The 16,761-nt window shown below is 41.8% G+C and overlaps 1 protein-coding gene and 1 long non-coding RNA gene across 3 annotated transcripts in view; one reads left to right on the top strand and one right to left on the bottom strand.

Moving 5' to 3' along the window:
- Positions 1 to 16,761, bottom strand: part of TBX15 (T-box transcription factor 15) — a 110,616-nt gene that overhangs the window by 68,889 nt on the left and 24,966 nt on the right. The gene's annotated exons all lie outside the window — the stretch shown is intronic.
- LOC308656048 lies at positions 12,573 to 16,274 on the top strand. Its single transcript, XR_014023592.1, has 3 exons — positions 12,573 to 14,153; positions 14,826 to 14,914; positions 15,404 to 16,274. It is a non-coding gene; the product is annotated as an uncharacterized lncRNA (long non-coding RNA).

Here is a 16,761-nt window from a genome sequence, read left to right as displayed (position 1 = left end):
AGAAAAACACCCGTGGCACAGAAACCCTCCATTCACCAGGCCATTTCTTCCTATGCAGGCTAAAACCACAGCAAGTTTTCTGTCGGGGGGACACACAGTCCAGTCTTCTCCCTGGGGAGTGCTGTCTGTCGGTAGTCCACATCCCCAGAAGAAATCCCTCGCCCTGTGTCCTCTGAGGCCGAGCCTGCATCTGGCCCTGGGGCAGAGAAGCAGCTCCCCGGGGAAAGCCGAGCGCAGAGCACAGCCTGTCGGAGAGGCTGCCCACACCAGGCCTTTCCTAAAGGCCACGGCAACCTGGCCTGCCAGGGGAGAGAACATTTTGGTGAGCTCAGTTTGTTTGCTGTGAGAACCTCCTGCCCTCGCAGCTAAATGTCTATTTTTATCACCCCCTGTGACACTGAAGACACGCTGCTGTCATTAACGTGAATGACAAATAGACTCAACTCTGCATTATGTGTCATTCTATGGGGGAAAGACCCCGGTTCAAAATCTGGAAGCAAGAGTGCGAGCTCTGGTTCTAACTCTCTGTAGCACCATTTAACCGTGAAGAAGCCGTTTAGCCCCACAGAGGCTCTGTTGACCCACTTGTGAACAGTGGATGTGGAATCCTACTGCCTACCCAACTGGATGAGTAACCAGCAGAGTAAGGTAATGCAGAGGGAAGCACTTTGTCAACTACAAAGTGCTTTAGAAACGTTAAGTTATCAGCATTACAAGTGACCCATTTTTCACCCACAGCACGTTCTCTGCGGGCTCCAAAGATTGTGCTGCATCCATGCAGCGCCCATTAAAGATGAGGAAACGAAGAAACAAAGTGGTGAAGTGAGAAGTCCTGTTCCCTGGGAGCCTGATTCTCTCCTCTCACTCATCCACACCTCCCTCAGACTGGCTGCTTCATTTCCTCTTGCTGGGCAACTATTGTTTGGTCTTTAAAATGAAAATGATCATTGCTTGCTCCTGTGAGTCAAAGATATAGACACAATAGCCTCCCCAATGTTCCCCCCCCCTTAGCCTATGGTTCTGCAAGATGTAATTAAGCCAGGTCAAGGGTTATCTTGTGGTGGAGTGTGGACTAGTAGCCAGGACTGCTGACCCACAGACCTTGTCTTATCATTGTTCCTTTGGCCTCTGAATCACAGCATCTGGCCATCTCCCATGTGGTTTTACTGTATTTTGATTTTCTGTTAATCAATAAATATAGAAACTAATCACTGATTAAGAAAAATAGCCCATTACCCAATGAGAGCAGGCAGATATTTCTTTAAATGGTCAGACGGCAATTCATTCGAAGATATTAGTTCTGTGAAGTACCCATTTATAGAGAGGTCACTAGGCAGCAGGAAAATTGGGTTATAATTAACCAAACTGCTTTACTCACGAAAAGTGATAGGAGGCTTTGCTCAACGCAGTGGCAAAATGCTCTGTGGACAAGCCCATGGGATTCCAGGCCGGAGCAGAGCTGGCGTTCTGCTCCCCTAGTGTGAAAGGAAACTCTAACCCACTGAACCTCGGGTTCATTTTCCATAAAGTCACTCGGGTTTTTCCAGGTCCGATATTCCCGTGTATTTTCTCCTTTGGTCTTAGCACTTCTTCTTTGCCCCACTGAGTCTGCTTAGTGAGAGAAGTTACCACCGGTTCTCATTTCTTAAAAGGATCTTCTGAAAAATGCTGCTTGTTGTCTCAGAGTGATTGATTTCCCTTCTCTCCAGAAAGACCCCCACGGTGGTTTGGATTGGGCTGACATATGCGGATGCAGTTCTCTCAAAACTATTTATTTCTAGAGACAGATGTTCTTCCAACTCAATCCTTGGAAGAAGAAAGAATGTGACATGTTTCTTGTCATGTTCTTAAGCTAAGTATGAAGACTTCCTTCTTATCATTATTTGTAATTTAGTTATAAGCCAATGTGGTCCATAAAATATATCATTTTAGGCAGGGAGGGCAAATGAGTTTCAATATAGATATCGTTTCTGATCATTTGATGGTGGAAGTTCAAAGTACAAAACTGAGAAGTATGAGGCCCGATCCAAGCTGAGAGGGGGAAGTTCTAGCTTGATTAGTGATGTCTGCCATGAACAGAGAAGGAAGGAATAGCAGCCTATGTGTTGACTATTCCCTATCCTATTCCTTCTCAGGTTTCTATCAAAATGCTGCTATACATGAATTGTCATGGTATTCCTATTACCAGATCTCAGGGAGTAAAGACATAATATTATGGTAGTGTCCGTATTTTATACTATTCTTTCCAAGTGGTCCAGGTTTTCCAGGGGACTCAGAGAAGACACTAATCTTTCTCCTCCAGCAATAAGGTCATCATGTTAGCAAATTTCTGCTCTGACACAGTTGTGGTTTTAATGGAGAACTAATGTCTTCATCAGTATCTGTGCTATTTCACACTTCATTTCCTCCCCAACTCTTGGATGAAAACCATCCAGTCCTGGTGATTTACTTTATGGGAGTTTCCTTCAAGTGAGTTTCCTTCTCTAGAGATGCCATGCAAGCATTTTCAGGGCTCCAGCTGGGGAGCACCCAGCCTTGAAACATCAGTGTGGGATCAAGTCATTCAAGAAAGCCAAAGGCCTTGGCAGCAACCTGGCCGTGAGGCCCTTCGCTGAAGCCCTCAAGTCTGAGGCTAACAGAAGCAGCTGCTGTTTCCTGCCTCTCTGTCAGCACTGGGTCAGTGGCTCAAGGTGGTCTAGCCTGCCGGGACCCTGAGAACTGGAGGAGATGGGAGGAAAACACAGACGCTCTCAACTTGTGATCTGCAACTCACACTGTCTTCAGATCTCTCAGTGAGTTTCACAAGTCTCAAAACGAGGCAAGAATGGCCTTAAACTTCTTTTATGTGACCAATTTTTGTAACCGTCATCCACTCCTAATCCCCATTCCTCAAGATAAATCTGGATTTAAAATATTCTATTTGGGCTGGGGGTGTAGCTCAGTGGGGGAGCACTTGCCTAGCGTGAGCATGGCCCTAGGTTCTTCCTTTCCTAGCATCATCACAAAATAAATACATCTATCTTCCAATGACTGGCTTGAAAAAAACAGTCCCAGTATGAGTGCACAATAAATACTTTGCTTTTAGCTTTGATAAAATTATGGCCAGATGGTATAACTCAGAGGAGTGAATAGGGAGGATGAAGGAAGAAATGTTACAACCTCACAATTTTACAGGACTGCTCTTGGGAGAAGGAGGGTCCCCTTCAGGCTAACGATCTGACAGTCTTGGTATCTAGTCATCATATCTGCTGATTTGAGGCTTCGTCAGAGAAGGGCCATGTCTGATTTCCTGGAAGGGGACAAAGAAAGGATTGAGGAGAAGGACCCAAGCTGAAGCCAGCTAATGACGAGCCAGCACTGGCATAAAGATGACCCCTTCTTCAGACACCTTCATGGCAGAAGCCCACATGATGTGGCCTCATTTGGGTCTTCAATATAGCTTGAATGAGGACAAGAGATATGTCGCACCATTGAAATATTTGCCAATATCAGCAGAAGAAAATATATAGGCACCTTCTCACTGGCCAAACTCCAAATTCAGGGCCAGATGGCTGCCTTCTCAGAGAAACCTGTGCGAGTGGCACCGGCGTGCACTGCAGGACCTCTAATGTGGTAGTGTTGTTGCTGTTTTGTTATTAAATGATCATCTATACTCATGCCTTGATAAAGATGGGCCTCTCCTCACCCTTCTGCAACAGGAAAATATTACTCAGAATGCCAGAGTTCAAAGACGATGGTCAAGGAATATAAGAAAAACAAAGGCTTCAGTCACTCCATACTCGCTGGTATAGCAACACAATATGCTTCATATTCCTCACTGGGAAGCAGTCGGTTTGTACTGAAGATCTGTGTGTGCTCTTGGTTCCCTGCCAAATGAGGCAGTGAGGATAGGAAAGTCCAGCACATTCCTGTGGCACTCTGAAAAGGCACTGGCACCTACTGTCCCCCAAAACACAACTCACGTGAGCCACCTTTATACTGCAAAAGTTTAAACTCTGAAGAACAAATAGAATCATCACCCAATTCAAAAGCCGGGTGGTAATATGCAATAAGAACAGAACACTTGGTCTGGGGTTGTAGCTCAGTGGTTGAGTGCGTGCCTTGAGTGCATGAGGCACTGGGTTCGATCCTCAGCACCACATAAAAAAGTAAATAAATAAAACAAAGAGATTGTGTCCATCTACAACTTAAAAAAAGTTTTTAAAAAAACAGAACATTTTAGAAAACAAACAATTAGAAATTATAAACTATGACTATATCTATAATGTCATCAAACACCAAGTTTGGAACAAATTTCCTCAACAAGAAAGAAAAGATTCTGCTCACCCGAGACTTGAAATGTTCCAACTCCAACTGTCAGGATAATAAAATGATACGGAAGAAGATTATCTCTCTACAGTAGGAGATTCCCCCGCCAATTGCTTGGTATTCTAAATTCTTAGAGTAGTCCTCCATTCAGCTCTGTGGAGTTTCACAAATATACAACAGCTAATGTGCAATTCCCCTGAGAAGGGAACAGGGACAGCTGAAGAACAGAAGTAACCTGTGCCACCTCTTTCTCCCAGCTGAAGAAAGGCCCTGGGGGTGGGGGGTCTGAGTAACAATAATAACAGGCTCTGGGCCGGGGGCAGGATCTGTGGAATCCCAGGCCCTAGTCCTCTTTCTCTGGCTGGCAGGGTCTCCACACAGCTCTTGAGCTCTCCTGGGCAGTCCTTAAAGTTCACCTGCTACAACCACAGGTGCTATTTTCTGCTTCCACTCAGTGGACTAAGTTGCAACACTCCATTGTTCCTGATTCCAGGTGGCAAAACCTAAAGGTCATGGTTAACCTGGGCTGAGATTGCTTCCTGTTCCCATCCCTGACAACCTGCACTGGTGTCCTCCAAAAGTCAATGGCTGGAGGTCAGCGGCCCGTGTCCCCAGAGGGGGCTTGCTGCTTCTCCCCATCTCCAGCCATGAGAAGGTAGGTCTCTGGCCTGGGCCTTCCCCCAATGCAAATGTGAGAGGACCCTGCCCCCATCCAGGTCAGAAACCTGAATGTGGTTCTTGGTGCCTCAGAAATGTAGGGCTGCAGTGGAAGATGAAACAAGTGTAAGACAGGAGTGAAATTTTTTTAAAAAATAATTTTCTGTGATAAAATCAGCTATGTTTTCAGATTGAAACTAAGATTCTCAATTTCTTTTACTTGAAATTCTGCTGTCTCAGAAAATGAGGTGTAAGAAACCACCAAGGAAAGACTGTGTCCTCCACCAAACAACTTTAGCACTTGAAAAAAATGGTGCATTCCATATTTAGATCCTCCCTCAGTTCAGGCCTCTTACAGCAGCATATAAATAGAGAAAGTAGTTACAAAAGAAGGCAGGAAGAAAGGGACACATTTCTTTCTTTTTTCTTTTTAATATATAGATTCAATACTGACATTTTTCCACATTGCCAAGAATTGGTTTCTGGAGAAAATGTATGGTTAACTAAAGGTATTCTCTTTGAGATTTGATTATAAGACTAAATTCAATTCATTAAGGCCACTGATATTTTTTCAGACTAGTGAGCTTTTGGTTGTCCTATAAACCTTACCCTCATAAATGAGTCACTGGAATTTAATTCACTCTCAATGCGCCCCTTTTATTTTAACTCTCTATAACACCTGATTAAGTCAGCCGACCAAATATAAAATACAAAATGTAGTATAAATATAAAATTGAATATAAAAATAAGGAGATACAAAATAGTCTTGGAGAAAATTCAAACTCCTGTACAGGCCCAGTAGAAACATGGATCTCTGCCGTTTCATTAATTCCCAACCTCCTGTCCCCCACACTTAGGGCTTCAGGACCCTCAGAGCTTCACTCCAACTAGAAAGAAAGGTAAAAATGACTTACCCAAAATTCTACTTTTAAAATGAAGTCTCATTATTTCATGACTCATATAATATGATTTCAAGTGGAGATGAAAGAAAGGTCATGTGCTTATGGGTAAGTTTACACCATAGGAATTATCTGAAACCCATGTCTTCCTATACAGAACTAACACTTTATACACAGGATCATTTAAAGTTTTTAGCTTCTTCTTATTATTCTTTTTTTTTAATCTATTGGTCTTGACTCAAGAAAGTCAACAATTCTCTATTACATGAAATTTCTCGATAAACACCGATGAATATTTTCTTGCTCCCTTCAAAGGTAGACATTATTTCAGGAGATAGGTAGTTCTAAATAGTCTAAAATTAACAGGATCAAGGGGTTGTCGGTATTTGGAGTGGGAATGGACCCAAGGTGAATACTGTAAGCTGTCAATAGTGACCTCTATTCATCCTTCTAAGTTCTCATAATCAGAAAGACCAAATGGGGCTGAGGTTCTAGCTCTCAAAAACTGTCACCATTCAGGCAGTTACTAGAAGGAACACGAATTCCCTCTCTCTCTCTCTCTCTCTCTCTCTCTCTCTCTCCCTCTCTGAGAGAGAGAGAGAGAGAGAGAGAGATAATTTTCTTAATATTTATTTTTTAGTTTTCAGCGGACACAACATCTTTGTTTGTATGTGGTGCTGAGGATCGAACCCGGGCCACACGCCTGCCAGGCGAGCGCACTACCACTTGAGCCACATCCCCAGCCCAGGACACAAATTCTCACATGGACACTTGGAAGAGCATCACTCTGATCAGCTACTTTCCAATGGGCTATCAAAGCCTCAACCTGCAATCAAATCAAACTGTAATGGGAAGACTAAATATCACAACTGACAAAGTCAGATGAAGCTTTGGGGACCAAGGAAAGCTAAGGAGTTCCCTGGCTTCGCTTGCCAAAGCAAGGATCAAAGGGAGTTTGGAGTGGGTGCAATATCACAGTCCTGGAACGGAGGTCAGGTATTTGGCCTTTTCCTGGCTTCCAATGATATTGAATACAACAGATAAATTAAGATCAAGGCACAAGGCAGTTCTAAAAGCACCAGCTTGTCCCTAAGAGATCCCAGGGGCAGAGCTATCATCTATGAGCCAGATTTTGTCCTCACTTGGAAGAATGCCTGTTAACATGTTGGGGGAATTATACACAACTCGAGCCTTACAGCATGATCATAGGAAGGGGCAAACTCATTGAGCATTCACTTGGCCCAGGAAGAGATTCTACGGCAGGCTCAGAACAAAGTCGATGAAATTCACTGTGCTCCAGCTCCTGATTAAGCATATGTGTGTGTGGAGAGGTGAGTACCCAAAATAGCAAGGGAGCTCAAGTGCTTACAGGAAAATCTGACCCTTTAACTTAAGGCAAGCATGACCTACCAGCAAATCTCAAAAACAGGAAATATTTCTGGGATTAAAAACTCAAGCTGATATTCATTTCAGGTTGGGGGATTTCCTAATCCAACTGTTGGGTTTCCATAATTAATGTACATGGCACCTCAGCCGGGTTCACTGCATGATCCCATAGGTCCTTATTCAAGACAGCCCTCAAGTTGCACCAGAACCTACACCATCATAAAGAGGCAGAGTCCCAGCACCTTCTTGGTTGAAAGAATTACAGGATATGTAGCTTCAGGTTTTAGCAGGCCCAGAAGTGTGGGACATCTTTCCAGAGTCCGTTTTCATGGGCAGCAAGGGGTGATGGTTGTCAGAAATGGCCTGTTTGCCTGGAGCTCATGATTCAAGATCGTCTAGGCTGTAGTTTTATTTATATTTAAAAGAGACTTTTTTTTAACCGTATGCCTTTGTTTTATTTGCTTATGTTTTGTATGGTGCTAAGGATTGAACCCAGTGCCTTACACATGCTAGGCAAGCACTCTACCACCAAGCCACAACCCCATCCCCTAAAAAGGATTTTTTAATATATAGAAGTCCCATCCTTTTAAATGGCTATCTGTCTTTTAAATAGGGAGAATATTTAAAAACAAATTTTTTTGTTTAGGAAAAGGCAAATCTGGGATTGCTATAGTGATTTTGATTCTATAAAGGAAAGTGTAGAACTACCCCAGGGCTATGAGGTTAACCTAAAACAGCAAAAACTTCATATTTACATGAGTCAACAAATCTCACTCTATCTCCCATCTCTCACATCCCAAAGCAGTTGGGGCTGTTCCAGAAAAATCAATGAATAATTTACTAAGCACATACAATGGGGAATGTCAGTGTAATTCAGGGCCCTGCCCCCAAGGCATTTACAATATAGTGTGTAGACAGTGTGGAAATATAAAACTGTTGGACCAGAAAAACATCCTGGCATGCTTTACTGCTACACGATACTCTTTCTGCTAGGTTCTGGAAACACAGCTGTCCGCCCAGAGTTAAGAGCTCCCTGCTCTAGGGCCATGAGGGAGTGAAAAAAAGTCAGAGAATGGCTCAGGGTCATGCTCCTCTGATTTAATCCATGACCCTGTTCTAAGTTCCAAGAACTGTTTGTCTACAGCAATTTAGTGAACCCAAGGCTTAGTTACACTAGCCCACTCTTCCCTAAGAGTGTCCCATAAATATTTATAGTACAGTTATAAAAGGTCATCTACCAAACAGTTCATCCTTCCAACAAAGCAATGGGCACAGAATTCATCCTAGGTCTACAAAGACCTTGCATCCTAATGGTTATGGCTGTGCATCTTGCCTGCCTTCTCCATGCATAACCTCCTCCTCAGAACTGATATAGACTTGCTGTTGGCACCCACATAATATGGTTTAGAGCTATATATTCTCGGATGGGATTTGCCATGTCATCTTACATGCTCTTCTTGTCTTTCCTACCAGAATATAAACTTTCTAGGAGCAGGGATCCGTTTTTACCCTTTATACAATCAACAAAGGCTGAGCCCAAAACCAGCAGAAGCATATTCTGGGAATTTATTGCAATTCTTAACAAACATACCCAAATAAACCAACAATTTAAAAATTAAAGTGATACATGAACACAGCTGTGTGAATCACACCCAGGATTGTGATACAAAACCAAAGCAAAATAACAGATTCCAAGAAGGTTCACTGATGATGCCTCTTCAAGGTGGATCCCGATGGCCTCTTATAGAGAATATGCTGCCTAGTACAGTGGACGTGACAGATGAACCCAGACAAGCGACTGCCCAAATCCCATTCTCTGCTCGAATAACTTCCCATAAAAAGAAAACGGTATATGTAATAATATTATTTTTGAAAAAAATTAAAGGTGAGCCTGGAATATTTTGTTGCCCCATAAGATGAGGAAGTGCTCAAAGAATGTTGGTGTCACAAATGAGCACACTGGGGGTCATTTGAAAGGATTCCCACCAAGTCAGGGGTAATTTGAGCCTCAAAATAAAGAAGACAGACTACAATCTGTTAAGTAAAATAGAAACACATTTAGTCCACTCCAAAGAAATAAATACAAAGGAATCGCTGTTCCTTACAGTGGAAGATCAACTAATAAATTCATACAGAATGATGGGAACAAAAAACACCAGTGGACACTAAAGTATGATTAGGAACAAGACGTTTACATGGTATCAAACTATTTCCCAAAAAATATCCTCCTTATTTATCAATTTCAATAACAAACTACCTTTACCGTGGAGAGAACTGGTTGACACTGCTTAATTAAGTTATCAAATTAAGATAACCAAATTTGGGATAAACCAACAATGCAAGGCTTTGATATGGGGCACTGAAGACACCTCACATACTACTCAGATATTTCTACCCAGAATGTATGATCTGAATCTAAACATGAGAAAACATCAGGAAAAAAATAAAATAAAGTAAGGGGCAGTCTACAAAATAACTGGTCTCTGCCCTTCAAACTATAACCAGATCACCATAAAGCACCTCTGGGTTCAATCCCTAATACCAAATAAATAAATAAATAATATGATCAATAAAGTCAAAGAAAAGTCACAGAACTCTTTCAGATTAAAGGAGGCTAATGAAACTTGAAAATTTAACACATTGCGTGATTTCTATGGTCTGAATGTCCCCTGAAGATGCATATGTTGAAACCTAAGTGCCAACATGATGGTGTTAAGAAGTGGGATTACTGGAAGGTGATTAGGTCATGGGGACAGATCCCTCATGAATAGGATCAGTGCCTTTATAAAAGAGGCCCCAGAGAGCTGACCTGCCCCTTCTACCACGCAGGGACCCACTAGAAGGCCCCTGATATGAAACAAGAAATAGTGTTCACCAGATACTGAATCTGCTGGTACCTTGATCTTGGACTTTTCTAGCCTTTGGAACTGTAGGAAATAAATTCCTGTTTATAATCTACCCAGTTCACAGAATTTAAGTTATAGCAGTTTAAAGGAATTAAGATGACTATTAATATCCAATAATTATTGGATTAGATCTTGGATCAGGAAAAAAAATATTAGTAATGAATATGAAGACAAATGATAAAATTTAAATACAGACTACAGATGAGATAAATTTTTGAAAATGTTTAATTATTTTGGAAAAACATCAAAAATATTTTTGAAAACATAACCACATCATCAGAGAACTTAAAAACTTTGAAAGTTTTGAATATTAAATACGCTAACATTCCAAAATTACAGAATTCACAACAACACTTGCTTAACAAAACTGAAAATGTAGGTTCTCTGGTTCCTGCCGACCTCTATTCATATGAGAAATTTTAAGAACTTAGACTTGGTTATTGACTATTATATTTGCCCAACTATTACAGTGGTGGATAAAAGGTAAATTCCTATAGAACAATGAAGCTAATTGTGTGGACAATGCAACTATGCACTTGAAATGAAGCAAAGAATAAAAAAGAAATGAAAAACATGGGGAGTTTTGGACCAATCCAGTGAGGGGTCAGACCTTGCCCTTTTAGCTCAGAGTGATGGCTTAATCCACAATCTCCACCCCAAGTCTAGCAGTTGGGGTTTTCCTAGGGAAAAGCCAAGAGTGGAGTGAAATTATTGAGACACTGGTGTGGCGTATAAAATTCAGTAGCCAAAGATATTTTAATGCAATAATTTTAAAGTCAAATATGAAAATGTGTGATGAAAAAAAATTCTCAAAATATTAAATAAAGACAGTGTTGTGACTTGAATGTGTTTGTCTCCTCAAAATTCTTATGTCAAATCTCTAACCCCTCGATGTGACAATTTGGGGGAACAGAACTTTGGGGAGGTAATCAGGTTAGATGACGTCATGAGGATGGGATGTGGTCCAATGGAATTAGTGCCCCTTATAAGAAAAGACACCAAAGAGTTTATTTATATTTCTACCATGTGAGAACACAACCAGAGGGTTGTGCCTGCAAATCAGAAAAGGAGCCTTCACCAGGGTCCTGCTAGACCTTGGTCTGGGACTTTAAGCCTCCAAAATTATGAGTTTCTGTTGTTGAAGCTACCTAGTCTATTATATTTTGTTATAGCCTTAGAAAGCTAACACAGATAGGATTATTATTACTTATTTCTTCTTTTACCTCAAGCTCTAATATCACTCCGATATTTTGATATTTGCTTATCATGGATTTGTTAACATTAATTTAAATTTTTTTAAAATTTTTTAGCTTTAGATGAATACAATACCTTTATTTTATTATTTATTAGTTTTTATGTGGTGCTGAGAATGGGATCCAGTGCCTCACACATGCTAGGTAAGCACTCTACCACTGAGCCACATCCCCAGCCTCGAATTTAAATGTTTTAAGTATTGCATTAAAATATCATTTTCCTTAATTAATGAAGTGAGTTTTGCTTCACCCTGTTTCTGCCCTTGCCCTAGGAAACACACACAAGGGCTTCAATCATACACACCCTAATATCTTTACATATGCCCACCAGTCCCATCTCTCACAGAGAAGTACCCAAATCTCTATGGTCGCTGGGCCTGCAGTTTACTAATGTCTTATCCTGTTAGGCCATGCTGAAGTGTTCACCAAAACCCATCCAACTCCATTTGGCCCATAATACCTATTCTGCTTTCCAATTGCCTGGTTCTAAAGAAAGAAAATATTAAATAGCTGTCTCATATTCGGAGAATCAAAGATATAGGCTGGAATAGTAATCAAGAGGGCAGATTGGTAAGGGATGAATAGAACATCATGATTAGTGTCCCAGTATTTTAAATGCTAGTTAATAGGAAGTTTCTACCGTGGAGAGAAGCCAAACCAGTCATTAAATGGTATAACATCTTCCAATAAATGATAAATTAGATGAGATAGATAATAGATAGATAGATAGATAGATAGATAGATAGATAGATAGATAGATAGATAGATAGATAGATAAAATAAATGAATGTTCTGGTCACAAGTTGTGGGAGAAGGTAGGAATAAGGAAGAAAAGGGATTGTGGAAGAGAGAGGGGAAGGTCAACAATTAAATACCTCTTCTGCACCAGGATCTATGCTAGATGCTTCCCACATTACCTCACCAAATCCTCCCCAACTCTGAATGCTAGGCTGCGGAGGATGCACTCTGCTCCTCTGCCAGAAAGCTTTCAGGCAAATAAGAGTTTGTATTTATAGACATCTGTGAGAGAGACGTCAGTATTCCTTTGGAAGACAGAAGGCTGTGTTCTGCCAGGTGTTCAGTGTTTCTGCATCTGAACATGAAATGTACGAGGTGTCTCGGGCTGGTGCATGAGAAATGATGGTCCTTGATATTTCCAGTACCTGACCTCTGTCAGCACTGTAGGGGCTCCAGTCTCTGTAACTGGAAAAAAAAAAAAAAAACACAATATCCCAGCCAAGTTGAGCTGAGCCCTCCCTGGAGTTACTGCCACACAGCACCTGTTTCATTACTGTTGAGTTTGCCCATCTCCTAAAATCACCTTAACATGCTGAGCACTAGCAAAATAGCTTTATTTTCCAGAACAATGTCAGTCCTATTCCAGCCCCTTAATTCATCATTATTAGGTAGTGAATGAACTCAGTTCAGTAAGCAATGAGCATATATAGAGACTGAATAAGAAAGGGATGAAATCTGCCTGAAAAACCAGAATAAGCACAAATATCTGCAATAAACTCGACACATCCAAAAACACCCTGATTAAAATTGGAGTTGGGAGCCAATTCCTCCTCCTCGTATGGACACCTGGAATATATTGCGTGGGAATGGAATAAAGGAGCATGTTTCCTGTGGCTTCCCTGAGAAAAGAAGCCCTTGATGCAGACCAGCCTCTCTGAATCTAGTGACCAGCTTCTCTGAATCCCTCCTGCATTCCAAGAAAAGGTCCAGCAATCTGGAGACTGGCAAGACAACTGAAGCCCTGTAGGGAAGCTGAAGAGTCCATGGAGAAAAACAAACCTTGGAGAGAGAAACAAAGAAAAGGAAGGGGGAAGGTCTGAGCAAGGGAGAACTGTGTCTGGCAGAGGCTGGTGGTGTGACTGAGGCAGGATAAGGGACCCCCAGCTATTTCTGCCTCTGCTTTTGGCGGCCTCTCCGTCTCCCTGTGTTTATGGGCCTGACGTGACTTTCCACCAATGTACACCCGCTAGGCTTGCACTGGAAAACCTGCCACCTTCCGCTCAGTTCAGGTTTCATCTGATTCACACCATGAAGCTCTGGTTTCAAGAGCTCTGTACATTTTTGCAACTGAATGGAAACAACTGCATGCAGATCAGACCTAGAGAACACCTGCAACTCTCCACTGCATTGCATTTCATCTTTACCACCAGTGCCAACTTCTAACCTCTGGGGTGATGGAGACTTGGGAGGCCAGACTCAGTAACTGAGCTTCTCCAGGCTTTGATGTTCACAGCTACTAGCTTCCCAGGACCCCAGAAGAGGGAGCCAGTCCCAAGTAGTGCCAAAGTTTGCACAACATGGTAGGGTGACCAGAAGGCCACGTTGGAGAAGGAGGGGAAGGACTGTGGGGAAGGCATGCCAGGGCAGAAAGCACAAGGTTGTCATTTATAGGAGATGACACAGTCTCCCAAGCAGGCTGTTGAGTGAGCCGGCAGGTTCCCTCAGGATCGGGGCTTCGTGTTCTGAAGTTGAGAGAGTGTGAGGAAATAGGGACAAGTGGCCACTCTGACTCAATCATCCTGAATGTTTGCTGCTTGTTGCTTTGAAGGGAGGAGCGAGGGCAGTAACCGAGGTCTGGTCAACACAGTCATAGCTGGAAGTGCAATTTAATCATCCTGGATGTGGTCCAACCTATCCTCTTGGTGTGAGAGAGAAGCAATTTGTTACTTCTGCTGTCATCAACCCTGGGCAGCCATAGCTGGAGATCTTGCAGGCAGCAATAGCAGGCCAGGCTGGTGAGAAGCGGGTGGGGGGTTCCTGAGCTGAAAGGACAACAGGGCTCCCAGGGATTGGAGTGTCTTTCTTCATCCAGGCCCCACTGCAGAGAAACCTGGTAGGAATCAGGAAACTAAAAATGACTTTTTAGTTCCCCTTTCCTAGACCAGACTCTGTGCTCCCAGATTCTGTCCATATCCTGCTGGGGTATCCATCAACCTATAATACCTTTATTTGATTATGCATCTGTCTTCTAGAGAGCAGGGATTGCATTTTTCCATCCTGTGCTGCTCAGAATCTAGCCTTATTACACTCATTTGTGATGAAAGTGTGATTCATTCCCTCCACTGAAATGGAGGGGACTGCTGAGCTGCAGATCAGCCTCATGTTTGCACAGCACTAGTTGGGATGAGGCAGCCCTCTTCCTCGTGGTAAAGGATCATTATTCAAAGTGCATAGGGGGACTAGAGCAATCAGAAGAATGCCCCAGTTGCTATTTAAAATTCAGATTTCTGCGCCCTCCCTCTGACTCTCTGAAGCAGAACTTGGCTATAGAGACTTAACAAGGACCGAAAGTTTTATCTCACTAGCTCCCTTTATTTGACATGTAAGAATCTTGAGGCCTAGGAAAATCAAGTGATTTGTTCTAAGTCTCCTATCTAATTCTGGCTTTGTCACGTAAGATGAGTCACCTCTGTGAACATCTCTGGAGAATCTTGGCTGAGCTTGGAGGGGGAAATGCAAGAATGGTTGTGGCTCAATCCCTGACTAGGTATGTATTGTCCAGGAGCTAAGACTCACTTCCACTATCACAGCAGATTATGGTACCTGTGCTGAAGCAGAGGGCACCAGCTCTGGCTCTCTGAAAATCTAATTTGTAATGTTCAGAAGACTACATTTTCAGTATGGGCTACTTCCCTTTTTTCAACACTCTAAGGGATAAGATGTGTTTAATATCTATATCATAAAGATATGCCAATTTTCAAAAAGTTCTAATACAGTAAACCTGAATCTTACTAAATAAAAAAAAAAATTAAGGTACCAGGGGCACTCTACCACTGAACTATACCTCCAGACCTTTTTTTTAATTTTTTTATTTTGAGACAGGGTCTTGCTAAATTTCCCAGGTTGAACTTAAACTTGAGATCCTCCTGCCCCAGCCTCCCAAATCACTGAGATTACCAGTGTGTGCCACAGCACCAAACCTTTTCTTCGTTGATGCCAGAGTTCTAAAGAAGGCACGTTAATTTTTGTTTTTCAGAACTGTAAAGAAGATTATGCAGAGTTCAAATATTGCTGTCCAGTACTAGCCAAAAACTTGAGCTCTGTAAGCTTACAATTATTTCTCCAATTTCCGATGAATAGAAATTGACTGTAGCTTTTCAAGGTGAAGTGTAGAAGCAGCCTTGAGTTTCCGCCATTCCAAAGAGTACACACACACACCCTCACTACACAATGACAATTCAGACGACATGAGAAGGACAACTATCATCACTCCCTACAAACGTGAACCAGGCTGCCACTGTAGTCTCTGTGGCCAGAGCAACACCCAGTCCTTCCCAGTGTATTCAAATGACAACGAAGCTTTGACCCAAGGCTTCAGAATCTTCTAGACAGATGAGAGAAATGAGGAAGCTCCATGAATTTTCGTGAGATGTGTCGCTACCTCCAATCAGCTGTGAAATACTGATGCATCGCTCACAAGAAGGGTCCCAAGTCTAAACTGAAGTTTTCACGGCCCATAACAGACAACTTCTGGGCTTTTAGATATTTCTCTATACCCCTCTCCAGTTTCCTCAGCTCATTTGCTTGTTGGTAGCACAATATCTATTCCTAATTCAAAGGAAATCTGTAAAGTTGATGTCAGTGTCAATCTTTAGAGAAATATGAATCAGAAACACTGACGATTGTGTCAATTATGTGTATAAATTTGCGATACATAAATTTTGTTGTTTCATGAATGGGAGAGATCTCAAAAGCAGAACTAGTTCATATCAATCCTTTCACTCCATTAAGATTAACGCTTTCCAGTGGAGCATGGGGGGTATACACACACACACACACACACACACACACCTGCAATACCAGTGGCTAGGATAGCTGAGGCAGGAGGAGCTCAAGTTCAAAGCCAGCCTGGGCAAGTTAGCAAGATCCTATCTCAAAATATTTTTTTAAATTTATTTTGAATAAATAGATAAATAAGGCTGGGGATGTAGTGTCATAGTAAAATTCCTCTGAGTTCAATCCCCAGAACAAAACAAAACAAACAAACAAGCAAACCCAAAACTTTCCAGAAAAAGAGAAAAATGAGACTTTTAAGGGAGTACTTCTCAGGAAGATGAGCTATCTGGAAAGTAGAGATAAGAATCAAGTTCTTTTAAAAGTTTAAATATTTGCATTTGACACTAAATGGTTGAATCCTTGAAAGTCTTTTGAAGATTTATGTTGTGGAGGCTAAATATTTGTTGGGGAAAAAAAAGACAGAGAATCTATGTCTAAGTCAAGAAAATAAGCCATGAAGAGGACTTCACATCCTTGAAGGAAGACCCCAGCCATAATTTTAACTTAAAGAGATGAAGAAAAATATAAATTGTGTTTTCATGAGGAGAAAAAATATAT

This window comes from Spermophilus citellus (assembly GCF_964194105.1).
Source record: "Spermophilus citellus genome assembly, chromosome: 9".
Taxonomy (NCBI): Eukaryota; Metazoa; Chordata; class Mammalia; order Rodentia; family Sciuridae; genus Spermophilus; species Spermophilus citellus.
The sequence above is the reverse complement of the archived record's forward strand: the minus strand, read 5'-3'. Positions and strand labels throughout refer to the sequence as shown.